Source organism: Balaenoptera acutorostrata, chromosome 1, assembly GCF_949987535.1.
Source record: "Balaenoptera acutorostrata chromosome 1, mBalAcu1.1, whole genome shotgun sequence".
NCBI classification, from domain to species: domain Eukaryota; kingdom Metazoa; phylum Chordata; class Mammalia; order Artiodactyla; family Balaenopteridae; genus Balaenoptera; species Balaenoptera acutorostrata.
Genome location: NC_080064.1, coordinates 101,216,996 through 101,235,761, shown reverse-complemented (window position 1 = coordinate 101,235,761; position 18,766 = coordinate 101,216,996).

Sequence of the window (18,766 nt, the reverse complement as noted above, 5' to 3'; positions counted from 1 at the left end):
AACTGTTATTTCTTCTTCTTGGATTGATCCCTTGATCATTGTGTAGTGTCCTTCTTTGTTCCTTGTAATAGTGTTTATTTTAAAGTCTATTTTGTCTGATATGAGAATTGCTACTCCCGCTTTCTTTTGGTTTCCATTTGCATGGAATATCTTTTTCCATCCTCTCATTTTCAGTTTGTATGTGTCCCTAGGTCTGAAGTGGGTCTCTTGTAGACAGCATATATATGGGTCTTGTTTTTGTGTCCATTCAGCCAGTTTATGTCTTTTGGTTGGAGCATTTAATTCACTTACATTTAAGGTAATTTTCAATATGTATGTTCCTATTACTTTTTTCTTGATTGTTTTGGGTTGGTTATTGTAGGTCTTTTCCTTCTCTTGTATTTCCTGCCTAGAGAAGTTCCTTTAGCATTAGTTGTAAAGCTGATTTGGTGGGCTGAATTCTCTTAACTTTCGCTCTGTAAAGGTTTTAATTTCTCTGTCGAATCTGAATGAGATTTTTGCTGAGTCGGGTAATCTTGGTTGCAGGTTTTCCCCTTTCACCACTTTAAATATGTCCTGCCACTCTCTTCTCACTTGCAGAGTTTCTGCTGAAAGATCAGCTGTTAACCTTATGGGGATTCCTTTGTGGATTAGTTGTTGCTTTTCCCTTGCTGCTTTTAATATTTTTTCTTTGTGTTTAATTTTTGACAGTTTGATTAATATGTGTCTTGGCATGTTTCTCCTTGGATTTATCCTGTATGGGACTCTCTGTGCCTCCTGGACTTGATTGACTATTTCCTTTCCCATGTTAGGAAAGTTTTCAACTATAATCTCTTCATATATTTTCTCAGACACTCTTTCTCTTCCGGGACCCCTATAATTCAAATGTTGGTGTGTTTAATGTTGTCCCAGGGGTCTCTGAGATTGTCTTTAATTCTTTTCATTTTTTTTCTTCAGTCTGCTCTGTGGTAGTTATTTCCACTCTTTATCTTCCAGGTCACTTATCCATTATTATGCCTCAGTTATTCTGCTATTATCCCTTCTAGTGAATTTTTAATTTCATTTATCGTGTTGTTCATCATTGTTTGTTTGCTCTTTAGTTCTTCTAGGTCCTTGTTAAACATTTCTTGTAATTTCTCCATTATATTTCCAAGATTTGGGATCATCTTTACTATCATTACTCTGAATTCTTTTTCAGGTAGACTGCCTATTTCCTCTTCATTTGTTTGGTCTGGTGGGTTTTTACCTTGCTCCTTCATCTGTTGCATATTTCTCTGTCTTGTCATTTTGTTTAACTTACTGTGTTTGGGGTCTCCTTTTCACAGGCTGCAGGTTTGTAGTTCCCATTGTTTTTGGTGTCTGCCCCCAGTGGGTGAGGTTGGTTCAGTGGCTTTTGTAGGCTTCCTGGTGGAGGGGACTGTGCCCGTGTTCTGGTGGGTGGGACTGGATCTTGTCTTTCTGGTGGGCAGGGCCGCATCTGGTGGTGTGTTTTGGGGTGTCTGTGACCTTATTATGATTTTAGGCAGCCTCTCTGCTAATGGGTGGGGTTGTGTTCTTGTCTTACTAGTTGTTTGGCATGGGCCGTCCAGCACTGGAGCTTGCTGGCCATTGGGTGGAGCTGGGTCTTAGCATTGAGATGGAGATCTCTGGAAGAGTTCTTGCTGATTGATATTACATGGGGCCGGGAAGTCTCTGGTGGTCCAATATCCTGAACTCAGCTCTCCCACCTCAGAGGCTCAGGCCTGACACCAGGCCAGAGCACAAAGACCCTGTCAGCCACACGGCTCAGAAGAAAAGGGAGAAAAAAAGAAAGAAAAATAATAATAATAAAAAATAAATTAAATTATTAAAATTAAATAAAATAATAATAGTAAAAAAAAAAGGAGAGAGCAACCAAACCAATAAACAAATCCACCAATGATAACAAGCAGTAAAAACCCCAAGTCTACAGTTGCTCCCAAAGTCCACCACCTCAATTTTGGGATGATTCATTGTCTATTCCAGTATTCCACAGATGCAGGGTACATCAAGTTGATTGTGGGGATTTAATCTGCTGCTCCTGAGGCTACTGGGAGAAATTTCCCTTCTCTTGTTTGTTCGCACAGCTCCTGGGGTTCAGCTTTGGTTTTGGCCCCGCCTCTGCATGTATGTCACCCTCAGGCATGTGTTCCCGCCCAGACAGGATGGGCTTAAAGCAGCAGCTGATTAGGGGGCTCTGGCTCACTCAGGCCCGGGGGAGGGAAGGATACGGTAGTTATAATTGGAATGCAGGGTGAGCCTGTGGCGGCAGAGGCCGGCGTGACGTTGCACCAGCCTGAGGGGCGCCGTGTGTTCTCCCGGGGAAGTTGTCCCTGGATCACGGGACCCTGGCAGTGGTGGGCTGTAGAGGCTCCTGGGAGGGGAGGTGTGGATAGTGACCTGTGCTTGCACACAGGCTTCTTGGCTGCAGCAGCAGCCTTAGCGTTTCATGCCCATCTCTGGGGTCCGAGCTGATAGCCGCAGCTCACGCCCGTCTCTGGAGCTCATTTAGGCGGTGCTCTGCCTTCTGTGGCAGACAGGGAAGGAATCCCCTCTCCTCACGCACCCCAAAACAATGGTCTCTTGCCTCTTAGGCAGGTCGAGACATTTTCCCGGACTTCCTCCCGGCTACCTGTGGTGCACTAGCCCCCTTCAGGCTGTGTTCACACAGCCAACCTCAGTCCTCTCCCTGGGATCTGACCTCCACGTCTTACTCCTCTGCCATCTTGAAGGTCTCTCATCACTCCCATTCTTAACACCTTCAACAGGTCCCTGTTGTTGCCAGAAAATGTCAATTTCCTCATTGAGGAAATTTAAAACTTTGTGACTCATCGCTGCCCAAGGAGCATGCCCTGCCCTCAACAATATGAAACCTATTCTAATTCCCTGTGTGGGCCGAGCCTCTCACCCTGTATTTGTTCCAGCTGCTCCCTCTGCTTGAAGTGTTCAACCCCTTTCCCTTCCTTCTCTACCCACCAAGTGCCTCCCTAACCAGCCTCGGGGTGGGGAGGGGCCAGTAGGTTCCCATCTTGTGTGTATCTCTACAGTAGCGCTGTTCCATTGTTTTCTCATTGGTCATTCATCTGTCTGCCCTAGAGATGCTCTGAAGACTAAACAGTGTCTTTTTCAACTCAGTGTCTCTAGTTCTTGGTACAATTCCTTGCACGTAGTAGCGGCTCAATTAAATTTTAGTTTTAAAATGAGTGATCTCTTTCCTACCCTCTTCAATCCCAACCCATTAAGCTAGAATTAATCTTTCCTCTGCTCGTCACCACTTTCTTGCATTTGATTTTTAGCTGTTATCACAATCCAACCTTCATTAGTTATATGTGTACAGCTGTTATAGCCCCTCCTGGGTTATAAACTAACTGTTCAGGAACACTGGAACTAATTTTTGTTTAATTAATTAAACATTCCACCCTCATCCCCACACTACCTAGAATGATGCCTCTCACAGGGAGATTCTAATAGAATTAAGAGCACAGGCTTTGGGATCGGACTGGCATTTGATTCTTGGCTTCCAGGCCTGTGTGGCCTCGTCCAGCCATTTTACCTCTAAGCTTTTTTCTCCTTTTTTGGAAAACGGGGATGAGGATAGGGATGCCTGTTTCATAGCGCTATTGAAGGAGTTAAATGAGCACAGGGCTTGCCGCTGATCAAGGGCTCAACAAAAAGCAGCTGTGATCATTAGAGGCCCTGTGCAGAATTTCTCAAATTTGTGTGAAGTTCTGTCCCTTTTAAAGGACAAAATTTTTCCTAAGATCCCTTAGAACACATGTGCAAAGACATCGACTTAAAAATAAGTTGTATCTTTATAAATGGTGTCAGAACTTTTGTAAAGCTTACCATACGATTGAAAAGTCAAAATTCAAGCAATTGTTGGAGAACTTGCAGAAGCTCAGACTGTGTCCACAGACTCTAATGGAGGAGCCTTTGTTTACTAAGTGGCCTTGGGGCAGAACCAAAGGCAGAGGCAGGCGGAGCAGTTTCCCTCCAGAAGGCATTCATCCTGTTGGTCTGCAGAGCTGGGAGCCCTTTGTTCTTCCCGTGGGGGGAGGGGGGAGACTAGGGAGGAGGAGCCAAAAGGCCAGTGGTTTGTCCTTGGCGACTGTAGCCGGCTGTGGGGCTGGCCAGTGGGAGTGAGTGACCTCCCACCAGAGCCCTGGAGCCAGCAGCACCTTGCAGAAGACTGAGTGGAGATGAACTGTGGACAGAGTCAGAAAGTCCAGGGAAAATGATTTAACTCAGAAATCTTTTATCTGCAGCAGATGGGAAAAATCACCTAGTCAATAGAGGGTCATCCAAGCCAAGAAGAACCACGGCAACTAAATATAAAGCCAGACCCCTGTCCCCACTCCTTCCTGGCCCCAGACCAGGCAGGGGCTGAGGAGCTTTTAGGGTCTGCTGCACTGCTGGTCGCTAAAGGCACTTCTCAACCCCACGCCGCCCAGGACACACTCCTTCCCTCCCCCCTCCCCGAGCAGAAGCCGGTTTCCGGGACTTACCCTGGCCACAGACCCAGCGTGGAAACATCGAGAGATTCTCAACTTGCATTTCAAAGAGATCTCAAGAGCTCCCTCCCCACCAGCAACCTATGGCAGCTTCTCCCACACAGTCAGACAGGCCTCGGCCTCTGTAGTAAACAGACCAACCACGCACCATTCCCCCTCCCCAAAACCTAAATAAAAGTCTAAATGATCAAGACAGCGACTGGCAGACTCATTCTGCGAATGCAAACAGAGATCATTTTACATTCGGAATGAATCTGCAGAGGGCCGAGGCCTCTCCAGGCTCTCTTTTCTCAATCAGAAGAGGCTATCAAGTTTGGAATGCTTTTTTCCTCCGCTCAGGAGACTTTGGAAGGAGTACAGAGGTGAAGCCAAGCCTAGCTCCCTAAAACGTCCCCAGTAGCAACCCTGCAGGGGCAGACGGTGCCCTTGTCCTACAGCAACCGAATGTGACACAGATCCTGGGAGCCCTCCTTCCGCCAGCTGTCAGATCGCCCGTGACAGCACTGGCAGAGGCAGGAAATACCAGGATCAGAACGCTGGCAATGTTCTGGATTAGTGGAAAACTAGCTCTGTTCCAAATCACTGTAGTGTAGACCACCATCTGAACCTGAAAGAGAAACTCCACTGTTGGCCCAGAGCCCAAAGGCCCAAGCAGAGTTCCCTTGCCTTCTATTTTCTTCTACCCCTCCTTTAACCCTCTCCCTCCTCCCTTCCCCACTGGAAATTAGAACAGTTTTCCAGAGGCCTATTTGTGATGTGTGCCAGAGGTCGAAGTCTGATTTCTAGGAACTATCCCAAGAAAATGATCTGTTTTGTTTTGTTTATATCTGTGTGTTCTCTTTGGAGTGTTATTTATAATAAACATAAAATGACCCAACAGTAAGGGACTGAGTAAATGACAGTATCCTTGTACACTAGAGTACCATAAAATCTGGGGGAAAAAATATGGGGAAAACCCCTGCTATGTTGGGAATTTTTTAAAAGCATTTTCCAAAACATTATTTCCACATATTGTCAATGATATAAAGATAGAGGAAAACAAAAATATGTACAAAAGAGGACTGGAGAGTTATGTTGTCGTGTGGTAGGTATATAGATAATTTTTTTTTCTTCTTTGTACTTCTCAATTTCTCCACAATTAACATGTATTATATTTTAATCAGGAGTAAAAAGCAATAAATTGTCCATCTTTCTAAAACACAGACACATAGTTTTACCTAATACACATATTTGTAGAGCAAACATCTTATCGTTTTGTCCTCTGAGAAAAGCCAGAGTTGGAAAGGGCAGAAGACACAGGGCAGGTGATGGATCAATGAAAGAATTACTGGTCGGTCGGTCTGGCTACATAATTTGTAGGGCCCAGTACAAAATGAAAGCGAGGGGGCTCCTTTTTCAAAATTAAGAATTTCAAGACAGCAATAGCAGAGCCTTAAAGCAAACATGGGGCCCTGTGTGACTGCAGGGGTCACACGCCCAGGAAACTGGCCCCAGTCATTAGCCTGGAGCAGGACACAATGGCCCAGCAGGTGAGGGCTTGCAGGTGGGCAGCAAGCCAGGAGGAGTTGCCAGAAGGTCCCACTGCTTCCTCACCTGTTGCTGAACGGATTTCATTCTTCATGAGTCCAGCTTCTCAGCGATCAACCTCTGGAACAGTGGCATACTTCATCACATACATGCAAATCAGAAGCCAGCGAAGATGACTTGAACCCTGGATCATAACCTCTTCTTCTTCTTTTTTTTTTTTTTTTTTTGAAGGTAACTGCTTATTTATTCCATTTTAAGGATACCAGAGGGACTTCCCTGGTGGCACAGTGGTTAAGAATCCGGTTAAGAATCCGACTGCCAATGCAGGGGACACAGGTTCGAGCCCTGGTCCGGAAAGATTCCACATGCCACAGGGCAACTAAGCGCATGCGCCACAACTACTGAGCCTGCGCTCTAAAGCCCGTGAGCCACAACTACGGAGGCTGTGTGCCACAACTACTGAGCCCACGTGCCACAACTACTGAAGCCAGCGCACCTAGTGCCTGTGCTCCGCAACAAGAGAAGCCAACACAATGAGAAGCCACCACAACGAGAAGCCTGCACACCACAACAGAGAGCAGCCCTCGCTCACCTCAACTAGAGAAAGACCCGCACAGCAACGAAGACCCAACGCAGTCAAAAATAAAATATAAATAAATAAATTCATTTAAAAAAAAAAGCATACCAGAAAGATGCCAAGCCGTCTTCTACCCTGAAATTAATGACAGTCCCTACTGAGAATAGAAAGTGGAATTTTTTATAGCATTTTTTTTTTTTAAAGGATTTTCTTATTTATTTATTTATTTATTTATTTATTTTTGGCTGTGTTGGGTCTTCGGTTCGTGCGAGGGCTTTCTCCAGTTGCGGCAAGCGGGGGCCACTCTTCATCGCGGTGCGGGGACCGCTCTTCATCGCGGTGCGCGGGCCTCTCTCCATCGCGGCCCCTCCCGTCGCGGGGCACAGGCTCCAGACGCGCAGGCTCAGCAATTGTGGCTCACGGGCCCAGCCGCTCCGTGGCATGTGGGATCTTCCCAGACCAGGGCTCGAACCCGTGTCCCCTGCATTAGCAGGCAGATTCTCAACCACTGCGCCACCAGGGAAGCCCGAAAGTGGAATTTTTTAAAACAGCAATTTTTGATTGTTTTCTCTCCAGAATCATCAAGAACCCCTATTTGCACAGTTTCATGGTCTTTTTCTGGTCCAAGTCCCCCCCTTTTTTTTCCCAACCCTTTATTTTGAGAGCAGAGAGGAAATTCATTAACAAATTCACTACAGAGCATTATTCATTCCACATGTCTCACTCAGAGGTTTCTAATAACAGGAGTTACAGTAAATCACCCCTGAGTTGTGATCCCATGAATCTAACGAGGTGCACAGAGCAGCATCCCTGCTAATGACCAAGCGAAGGCAAGGTTGGAAGAAAGCATGTTGATTCCCCTTCTGGGGCGGGGGGGTGTGGGGGGGCGGGCGGCGGGCAAACTCATTGGATTAAATTACGTGCAAAGCAAATCTCTCCCTCTGCAGTCAGTTGCAGCAGCCGCCTGCTGCAGAAATGCAAACAAATCAGATTCAAACCACAACCAGACACCTGCCTGAGACAGAGCTTGTGAAAAATGGATGGGGAGCTGCTCAGGCAGAAAAGCACACACTAACTTCTTCCTCTAACTTCTCCAGAAAACTTCACCAGGTCAGAGGTGGGTGGGGCAGGGCTTCAGTTCTACCCCTCGCCCCAGCGGCCAGAAGAACCCCTCTCATTTTCTAAGATATGGCACGTGGAGCTTTGACCCATGGCCAGCCATTCCAAGGCCTTTGAACCTCTTCCCTCATAACTTTTCTTCTTTTTTATCTTGCTGAAAACTGGAACAAAATCTGAATGTTGGAAAATATTATGAGGGGCATGTATTCCACTCCTCTAACACTTGCATCCTCTGTAAAACCCCACCCAGCATTCATCCAGACTTTGCTTGAACACCTACATAAACGGGGAGCTCACTACCATCACAGGTAACGCAAAACATTTTGGCACAGGGCTGACTGTTCTTCCCTTTGTTAAGTGGAGCTCCCTCTCTTTGTGTAACTTACCTCACCTCTATTGAGAGCCTTGTTCTACATTTTTGGGCCAGATAAAACAACTATTATGATGACCTTTCTGATATTTGAAGAGAGTGTTCTTACTTCCCATAGGTCTTCTTTTCCGTGGGTGTTAACTACACCAGTTCCCACTGATCTTGGCCTGTGACAGCCTCTTGGAGGCTCAATTTTTTTGCTTGTAAAATGGAGATAATAACATCAACTTTTCAGGATTGTGGTTGGGATTAAAAAAGAATGCATGCAAAGCATCTCACAGGAGGCTAGCACACAGTAAGTGCCTAATAGTAGCAGCTCTAATTATCCTCTTCACCTAGGACCGAAAAGAACATTGCTTCTCGGACCTGACCACAGCAGAGCGGCCGGACTGTTTCCTCTCCTCTCCTGCTAACGCTGTGCTTCTATTCATTCGGCCTAAGGAGTATCATCTTCATGGGCAGCCATACCATACACACAGCACCTACTAACATAAACCTTATATCAACCAAAACCCTGAAGTCTTTTTGCTTTAAGCCTATCATGCAATTAAAGGTGGTTGTGGGGCTTCCCTGGTGGCGCAGTGGTTGAGAATCTGCCTGCCAATGCAGGGCACACGGGTTCGAGCCCTGGTCTGGGAAGATCCCACATGCCACAGAGCAACTGGGCCCGTGAGCCACAACTACTGAGCCTGCGCGTCTGGAGCCTGTGCTCCGCAACAAGAGAGGCCGTGATAGTGAGAGGCCCGCGCACCACGATGAAGAGTGGCCCCCGCTCGCCGCAACTGGAGAAAGCCCTCGCACAGAAACGAAGACCCAACACAGCCAAAAATTAATTAATTAATTAATTAATTATTTTTTAAAAAGGTGGTATGAAATAGGAAGATGCCTGTCAAGTGCACATAGTAAGGGGTCAAAAAAAGTGAGGAGCTGTGAGCTGTTATCAGTGGACAAACATCGTCCAGGAGGAGGAGGATAAGGGAATGCCGGCCATGAGGCGACCCGCTGTGGACCCCGGCGGTTTCAGCTGGCCCTCACTTCCCAGCCATAGATCTCCGCCATCTCTTGCTGCCTTCATGCCAAATTCCCTTTAGCGCTGGCTGTTTCCCCTCTTCTTCCTTCTCAAACTCGGGGCTGCTTCCCAGCCCGTCACCCTCACCTTCCCAACAAGACGGGGATCCTTTCTAAAGCCAACTCTCTCCATGTCACTCGGTATCTCGTCTCCTTGCTCCTCTCCGAGAAGCCTTGTCCCTTCTCCTCCCCACACTTCTGTCCTCATCCTAAATAGGCTGGTTCTCTCTCTCCATCACACCGTCAGCCTCTGCCAGGACGCCTATCTTTCCCCTTCTGGAAACAAACACTGAGGAGAATGAGGAATGGAGCAGCTACACCACACACACTGCTCACTTTGAGGAGTCCTAGCGCCCGGTGAAGCTGAAGACGGACGTACCGTGACGCACAGCTTGCCCCGCTTCCGGGCTCTGTCGAGGACCCTCGCGCGTGGGCACAGGGAGGCCTGAGCAAGGATGCCCCCACGCTGTAAGAGTGAGAAGTGGAAACAACCCGCAGGAGGGGAGGGTCATGGCTTATGAATCCAGCGGTAGTTAAAATGAAGGAACCAGAGCTCTATGATCATCCTGGGCAGTCTCCAAAATAATGCTGGGGTTTAAAAAGATTGCATACATGTATTTATAGGAGATACCTTTTAGGTGAATTTTAAACCATACAGAAGAATTCTACAAGCTGCATTGGTACAGATATGTGCAATAAACATGTTGTTTTAAACGCAAGGGGATGATCCTACTGAAGGATGGTAATTACCTGTGAGGAGGGAAAGAGGCCAGTGAGGATGGGAAAGGGGAGGGTTAGCCAAATCTGTAAGCTTATATGTCCTCTTTTTTTTTTCTTTAAAGAAAGAAAGAAAGATCTACAGCAAGCATCAGAGATGTTAACATTTTAAGTCTGAGCAGTGGTTCATGGTTGCCAATTATATTATTTTCTGTACATTCAAAATATTTCATAATTAAAAATACATTAAAAAAAAAAAACCTTCCCTCCACCCTGCTTCTTTCTCCCTCCCGCCTCCTGCCCACCCCGGCTGCCTGTTGAGCACCCAGTTTCTTCAGTGAGCAGCTTTGTTTCATGGCCTCCCCTCCCCTCGCTGACTTGTGCTCCACGGCGAAAGCCTCCCAGCCCCGCTCCAGCTCTTTCCCTCCTCTTCCTGACCTCTCTGCATGTTTGAGGGTCCTGCCTACCCCCTCCTTCTTGGTCCATCCTCCTCTCTTGGATTTAGAGACGAGGACTTTTCCTAGTTCTACTCAGTCTCTCTCCTACACTGGCTTCTCTTCATTCTCCCAGCCCCTGAGTGTGCGGTGATGCCGCCTTGAACCTCAGACCTTTTCCATCTGTGCTGTCTCCCTCATCAGGCTCATCCACTTTCATGCCATCACCTCAGTGACAAAGGTCAAGGGCATGACCTTTGGTACAAGAGCCAGACAGACTTTGGTACAAGTTCTGGCTCTACCGCTTTCTAGGTGTGTGACCTTGGACAAATTGTGTATTTCAACCTCAGTTTCCTCATCTGTAAAATGGAGACATCAGTCCTAATCTGCAGGGTTGTTGTCCTGTTAGCTCAATAAATGTTAGCAATTACTTGCACAGCTTCAACAAGTTTACCTCGACTCAAAAGAGCTCCCTCAGCAATATGGCCTGATCGGGGTTTTTTAACTTTTATTTCCCTGTGCACCCTTAGAAGCAATTTATATTCTCATGAAACTAACCTAGTATCTCTTTCCTGAATGCACTTGTACCTGACCATCTCCACACCTGGGGTCGTGCCAGTCCCCCTCCTGGAGCACCCTCTCAGTCCAGCCCTTCCTCTGAGGCCACCTCAAATGCTACCACTTGATGGTGCCTCTTCAAAGCCCCCTCCTTGGAGTATGACCGCTTCCTCCTTGGAATTCTCATGAAGCACCCCTCTCTTAAGGCACTTATCCTAAACTCCTCAGGCAGTGGGTAGTAGAGGGAAACGCATGCCTGTCTTATCACCCTACCCTTGGCCGCCTTCCACTGCCCCACCCCAACTAAGTAGCCAGTTTCTGAGGCACAGAAGTCATTACCATGTCTTCTCAGCCCCCAGCACAAAGCCTGGCTCTCATTAAATGCGTTGGGAATCATTGTTTTGAAGGCTGAAACTGCTGCATTTGTGCCGTGTAGGGTGAGTGCCAAAGGCTCCGTAAACAGTGCTGCTGTTTATTATTTCTGTGGGTAGCAGGGCCCGGAGGTGAGTGCCCTGCAGAGGCTGCAGCCCAAGGCGAAGGTGAATTCGAGGGAGAATCCAGTGAGACTTGCTCCAGGGCACGCAAAGCTGGCAACAAGGTCCTGTGCCCAGGAGACTTGCAAAGAAAACTGTGTGCAAAAAAAAGGAGAACTGACCTGGGTTCTGGTGGCTGGCCGTCCCATGAGGGAAGCTGCTGCTTCGGGGAGAGCTTACACCTGTGCAAACTCCCAGTGTCCGGGGCACTCGCCTCTCAAGCTCATGGAGAACGAGCTTGGAAGGAGAGGACAGCCCTGGACCCTCCTTCCTCCCTTTGTGCCTTCCTGCCTTTACCTCTCCCTGTTCTCCTCAAACATCCACTGAACCCGAGAAGTAGGTACCAAAGCTATAAAGAGGAAGTCACTGTCTCCGTTCTCAAGGGGCTGAATCCCCCCAGAAAGGGAGAGTTTCACAATCTAGTCTGGGGAGATGGGTCCATTAACAAACAATGACATAGAGCGAGACATAATGACATGGGTGCTGGAGCCGGGAGAGACCCTGGGGCAAGGAGGTCAGTTGGGAGCCTCCTGCAGTGGTCCAGCTGAGTGATGATGACAGCGGTGGCAATGGTGTGCAGAGCGGTCCTGATGGGTGTCCCTCCAGCCAGGCTGAGGACCCTCCAGAAGTTGATCATCCCCCACTGCAGGAAAGGCTTGGGTAGAAGGTCCTCCTATAGCACAAGCCCTACTGCACTGCAGTGTGGTTCCTATTGATTCATCTTTTTAAACCACCAGTCCAGGAGCTGTGAAGACATGTGCATGACTGTCTTATTCACTGTTGTGAAGAAACACTTAGCACATAGTAAATACTTCACCAATATCCATTATATTTTTCATTAATCAATTGTCTGTCCAAGTTGGCTTTGACATTGAAGGGTCCCCACAGATGCTGCCTCTCACATGGGCTCCTTTCAGACTTCAACATCCCTCAGTGACCTTCCCAGACGCGGATGTGCGTCTCACCCCCAGATGTGCTTCCTGCTCTATAACTAGGCATTGGGTCTCATTCTACACAGTCATGGTGTTCTGACTTTGCAGTCTGAACACCATCTCTGACTTTGCATTTTCTGCCTGCTGATGACCATCACAGCGATTCAATCCCATAACAGGGTCCAGGTTCCATAGGCGTCATATCCCCTTTTTGAGTCTGATATACCTACAAGTTCCTTTTGTTTGTAATCATCTACTTTCCTAATGATGACTTTTCATTTGTGCAGCATCGCTTTGCTCCTTCTTGTTGGACGGGCTCCTCAGCCTGTCCCATTCCTTGGCTGCCCGAAACCCAGCACATACACAAGACGCTCTACATTGACTCTTAACTGAGTGATCTGAGCAGTGAGTACTTGTGTGGCTTTGTGATTTACAAAACACTTTCACGTGCATTATCTCATTTTAGTCATCACACTGCCCCTGTGAGGAAGATATGAATATTGTTGTTCTCTTACAGATGAGGAAACTGAGATCACACAGGCAGAAAAGAGCTGAACTACAACTTGAACCTCAGATGTCTGCTCTGTGCCCTGCCACTGCCCTGTCCTCAGGGAGCGGGTAAGCCAGGCTGATCTTTTCCAGACCATGAATCAGTAAGTGTGGAGCTGCCTCCCTTGCCCTCGTTAAAAACTCACAGAACGGGCTTCCCTTGTGGTGCAGTGGTTGAGAATCTGCCTGCCAATGCAGGGGACACGGGTTCGAGCCCTGGTCTGGGAAGATCCCACATGCCGCGGAGCAACTGGGCCCGTGAGCCACAACTACTGAGCCTGCGTGTCTGGAGCCTGTGCTCCGCAACAAGAGAGGCCGCGATGGTGAGAGGCCCGCGCCCCGCGATGAAGAGTGGCCCCCACTTGCCGCAACTAGAGAAAGCCCTCGCACAGAAACGAAGACCCAACACAACCAAAAATAAATAATAAATAAATAAATTTATTTAAAAAAAAAAAAAAAAAAACCTCACAGAACATAAAATCCCAATTTGTGGCTGATAATTTGTCTGCAGTTTACAGGCTTTCAAATGAATACTGAAGTCTGTTTAAATGAGATTACTCCTACCTCAATTTAAAATCCAGTGATAGGGGCTTCCCTGGTGGCGCAGTGGTTGAGAATCTGCCTGCTAATGCAGGGGACACGGGTTCGAGCCCTGGTCTGGGAAGATCCCACATGCCACGGAGCAGCTGGGCCCGTGAGCCACAATTGCTGAGCCTGCGCGTCTGGAGCCTGTGCCCCGCGACGGGAGGGGCCGCGATAGAGAAAGGCCCGCGCACCGCGATGAAGAGCAGTCCCCGCACCGCGATGAAGAGTGGCCCCCGCTTGCCGCAACTGGAGAAAGCCCTCGCACGAACCGAAGACCCAACACAGCCAAAAATAAATAAATAAATAAATAAATAAATAAGAAAATCCTTTAAAAAAAAAAAAAAAAAATCCAGTGATAGGGCCTTTCCTGGCGGTCCAGTGGTTAGGACTCTGCGCTTTCGCTGCTGTGGGCCCAAGTTCAATCCCTGATCGGGAACTAAGATTCTGCAAGCTGCGAGGTGCGGCCAAAAAAAAAAAAAAAAAAATCCACTGATAAAACAAACATTTCCCCTATGTCTCCCCCTACCTAATTATTAAGCTAGTGTTTCTAGTTTACATCTTTAAAGCTTCCCCTAGATAGCTAAACAGTATACAACAGTAAAAAGTATTTCACCTCCATCAGGACTAAGGAGGGCTGGAAAGGACAAAGAGAGGAAGAGAAGGGAATTTCTAGGTCATAATCAGGAATGAGAGGAGAAATCTACATCTGTGTGTTTACCTCCCCTCTGCTGGGAGGGAAAAATGCTCAAGAATCCAAGTCATTGGGTAGAGATTCCAGGGGGTAGAAAGCATTGAATCCTCAGTCACTGCCAGCATAAAACATGCACCTGCTTCACAAGTCACTGAGTAAACTGATCACACCATGCTAGAAGGCTCTGGAAGTGTACGGTGAGTTAGAAAATACTTGCATGACTTGAGGGTCCTAGACCAGATGACATTAAGGCCTCTTCCAGATTAAAATAGGCTATGCTTCTAGTCTGTGGAATACTCTGCCACACTCTTTGTGATGCCAGTAAAGGCACCTGGCCTGTGTGCCAGCTTTACATCTTTCAAAGCCCTTTAACTCTTGTTCTGTCCCAGCCTGAGTGGACAGCCAATTAGAAACAGTGAGGGAGATTTCTCAGAGTGGATCCAAAGGCTACAAGGTAAACTGACAGGTGACAGTGCGGGAGGAGAGAGGAGACACACGAAGAAGAAAAGCACCATAGCCACATCCTACACGGCATAATTGGTTCTGAAGGCATCAGGGCACAGAGGCACAGTACAGTAATTGATGTTGATAACCCTGAGTCATCGAGAGGTTAAATCAAAGACATGTCACTGCGAGCTGACTGCTCAGCTCATTCACAAAATATCTGTTGGACACCCAGTATGTGCCTAACTCTGTCTGTATCCCCAGGATAGAAAGATGAATAAGGTATGGCCCCTGCCCTCAAAAGGCTCTCTGGACTTCACTTTCTTCAATTGTAAAATGAGGGAGCTAAACTCAGTGACTCCTCAGATTCCTTCCTGGAGGTCCTAAAAGCTTTATGCATTACGACTTGAACTTCCACAGTCCTACGAGATGGTAATCCAGGTGACATAATCCTATGTTGCAAATGAGCACTGAGGCTCAGAGAGGTTAGCCTCTGACTCAAAGTCACACAGTTAATGAGGAGCAAAGCCGGGACACTCAGCCACATGAACCACTCACACTGAAATAGAAAGGTCTTCTTCCTCCCACCCCTGTGCTCTCTCCATACTGTCTTCCTTCCTCCAAAAGGGCAAGCAGACTAGATGGAGAACAGCTCATGCACTTGACAGCTGCCTGGATGTACAGGCCTGGAATACAATATTCAGAAGCCACAAAACAAAAATCATGTGCAATTGGACAGTAATAAATATCTGTAAGACCAAGTGCAACCAAAACAGCATCGAAGGATCTGGCAAAGTCAACAGCAAGATCAACAGCAAGATAAATCCAAAAAGCCAGTAGCGATGGCTACTAGGGACACATGCTGAGCAACTAGAATATCTCTGAGAGAGAAAACGTGGTAGAAGGAAAAAGGCAGCTTGGGAGCACTATATTTTAAAAAAAAAAAGGAAAGAAAGGAAACCAAACACCAAACATACACATCACTGCTGGTGGAGTTGGTACAGGCACAGAGAAAAGGTGGGGATGTTCCCACCCAGCCTGCTTTCTTCCCTCACCCCCGGCACAGGACACCTGTCAACCCCGCCGTTACTGATAATATACAGATTATGGTGGGAAACAGGTGTCCTGCCTTCTTGTAGACAATGTACAAGTGGAGAGAGAAGGCTGCCAGAGAGCCAGTGGATCAAGACAGAGGGTTGATCACCAAACAGAGATGATCAGCAGCGTACTGTCCAGTAGGAGACAGCAATCACAGTCCTGGGAGTGAGCGTGTAGTGAGCAACTTTATTGCTCTGGATGCTCTGCTAGGTATTTTATACACACTAGTGCACCCATCCCTCACAACAAGTCTTTGACGCTCAGACTCTCAGAGAATTGGTTTGCCCGGGATTACCTGGCCAGCGAGTGGCTGAGCAACGATGTGAACTCAGCTTGTGTTCAGAGCTCCAGCTCTTCCCGCTCCTCCACACAGCCTCCAAGACTAGGTTCTGGCCCCACTACACTTATTAGCTCTGCAACCTTAGACGAATCATTAAATCTCTTATAATCCTCGGGTTCCTGAGAATTGCCTGTCTCACAGAATTGTTGTAAGGATCCGAGGAGAAAAAAAGCATGAGCATTTCTTAATCTGAAAAGACTCCTACAATCAAGATGATATTGATAACAATAACAATAATAATACTTACTGAGCACCTACTATGTGCCAGACACCAGTTTACTGCTTTACAGGGATTACCTCGCTTAATTCTCACAGCAATCTGTGGAATTGGTATTCTCTACATCATACATAGATGAAGAAACCGAGGCTCACAGAGAAGTAACTTGGTAGCAAGTGGCAGGGCCAGGGTGGGAACAGACTTAACTACTCCACAACCCCTGCTGTGAACCAGATGCTGAACAACAAATGTCTTCCCACTGCCTTCCTTCCATAGTTTTATTGCCTTCCTCCCCCATGGCCACAGGGCTTAGCTGTGCTGGCCTACTTTGAGACGTTCCCCTTAGATGTAAGAGCTAGAAATGGTCACTGTGGGAAGGCCAACACGTTCTGCAGTTGAAGAGAGACTGCTTTCTGTTTTTATCTGTAGCTTGTCTTTGTCCAGCTGAATTGAAAAATGCCACCAAGAACATTTACTGCTTGCTGGTCTGAATTAGGCCCTGAGTTAGGAGACAAATCTGCCCAGAGTTCCAAGGGCTCACAGTCTCCTGGGGGAGCACGATACAAGTATTTATTGAGTCCCGTCTCTGAGCCAGGCTCTGGGTTAGGCTCTGGGGACACACAGATGAGCAAGACACAACACACTGTGGTACCGGCTCCAACTGGGATGCACACAGGGTAAATCAGGGCCCAGAGGAAAGGCCCCTGACCCTGCCAGGTGGGATTGAGAACAGCCAGAAAAGCCTCCCAAAGGGAGTGGGGCTTGAGAGCTACATTCTGATTGTCTGCACTGCTAAAGAGTTGGCATATACCATCTCTAATCCTCACAGCAACAATCCTGTTTGGCAGATATTATTACCTTATAGATAAGGTATTAAGTAACTTGCTCAAGGTATCAGAGCAGTAAGTAGCAGAGGCAGACTCTCACCCCAGGAGCTCTGACTCCAAGCTTGCCAGACCCTAAAGTTATGTCAGGTTGCCTCAGAGAACAGTGTGCTACAAGCTGCAATGGAGAAAGAAACACCACACCACGAGGGGCCAGAACAGGAGAGGGTAACCGAGCTGCCGTCTGTGAGGTGTCGTGGAGGATGAATGGTGTGGCGGGCCGTGTTACAATGATTCAGGACAGGCCTGCACAGATACTTCATTATTCTAGTGAGTCCTCTAGGTCATGGGCAGGGAGGAACACTCTAAAGGCTGAAGGCCATGTGCCCAACCGTCCAGCGGATGGGGTGATTTTTTTGGTGGGAAGGTAAGGTGTAGATGAGGAGTTGCATTTGGGTTGTAGGAAACAGAAACCTACTCATATTAACTTGAGCAAAAAAATAAACACAAACAAGAAAAGGAAGTATTTAGTTTAAGGATTCAGGCATTTTGTAGAACCCAAGGGCTAGCAATGTATTGGGACCACAGGAGAGCTGGTTTGAGATCAGACATGCACACTGGCCCTGATCAGTCACCCCTCACTCCTCTCCTGTCTCTGCTTCTGTCTGGTGTCTCCTCATCCTTTTCCCTCTGCAGTCTGGCTCTCACTCTGTCTCCGTAGCAGGGCAAAAGATGCTTCCAGACACTCTCTCAGACCTAACATCTCTGATCTGCAATTCTAAATCCCCAGGAGAGAGAATCTGATTTGTTCCCCTTGGGCCACACGGCTATGGATGGGAAGGAAGGGTGTCCATTCTCAGAGAAGGTGGAGCTGGGGAGGCTGGAGGTCATGACCCCAGAGGTCAGGCTGGAGTGTTCTGGAGATGTGTCCAACTCCAGATATCGTCAGACCATGTTGTGGAGAGACGGTACTGAGAGGTCTTCGTTTTTACTTCCTCCTTCTGCCCTTTAAAGTAACACACTGGCTTCCACATTTATAATTCTTCTGTGGAGTTATTAAATCCATAAATAAAGATTTAATCTTTTAAGCTCTGCATTGTTGAGAGCAGAAGTTAAAGGGAAGGCAGAGGAAAGCTTACCAGCCTTGGTGGCCGGGGGTAGCAGAGGAAGACACGTCCAAGCTGCTGGGGCAGAGGAGCAGGAGAGGCTGCAGCTGCAGAGAGGGGCTAAGGGCGGAAGGACGGCCCCTGCCCTCTGGCTGAAGGACGAAAGAGGCCCTCCTGGAGCAGAGACCGCATTGCCGAGGCAGCCTCAGAGAGGCTAAAGAGACCGATCCTGCAGGCTGGGAGAAATACCAGAACAGTCTCAAGAGCTCTCAAAATGGGCGTGTTTTGACCTACAGCAGGGAGAAAAATGAGGAGCAGTGGAAGGGGATGCTTCCAGGCGTCTCGGGGAAGGGCGCCTGCACAAGGAGAGGGATGAGATGCAATCCAGAAAATCTGAGACTGGAGGAGGAGGAAGAGGGAAAGGCCTCTGGTTCCTGTTTAGCTCAGAGCCTGATTCCAGAGGAAGCACTGACAGCTGAATCAACAACTTCATTCCTTATATATCTCTGCCCTCTCCCTCCACCACCATCTGGGGCTCTGACAACCTTGGCTCAGGTTCCTTGATGAAA